This window comes from Myotis davidii, unplaced genomic scaffold (assembly GCF_000327345.1).
Source record: "Myotis davidii unplaced genomic scaffold, ASM32734v1 scaffold663, whole genome shotgun sequence".
NCBI lineage: Eukaryota > Metazoa > Chordata > Mammalia > Chiroptera > Vespertilionidae > Myotis > Myotis davidii.
Window position 1 is genome coordinate 1441734 of NW_006295816.1, and position 397 is coordinate 1442130.

Below are 397 nucleotides of genomic sequence, written 5' to 3' on the forward strand. Positions count from 1 at the left end.
CACAGGCGGCTGCTATTGTTTGGCCGCCACCCAGGCTTTCACAGCACGAGGCTTGGAGAGGCCAGGAAACAGCCAAACGGCAAAGCAGGGCCTGCAGGGCGGGGCGCGATCCGCCAGCTGCTACCCTCCTGCTCTGGGCCAGGCTCTGAGCTCAGGCAGCTGACACAGCCCTTCCCCATATCCCCCTGGGCGGTGAGGGGGGGCATTGGCAGGGGCCCCTGTTCCCACTTACCATCCAGACGCTTCCAGAATCTGCCCATTTCAAGCCAATACCGTGATGACATGGGGCCTCTGAGCGCGTCCTCCTGCTTTCAGGGGGGTGTGCTGCCAGGCGGGCGAGTCTAATGCGCCTGCCTCACCGGCGGCCGGGCCAGGGCCAGCCAGGCTGCGCGCTGTC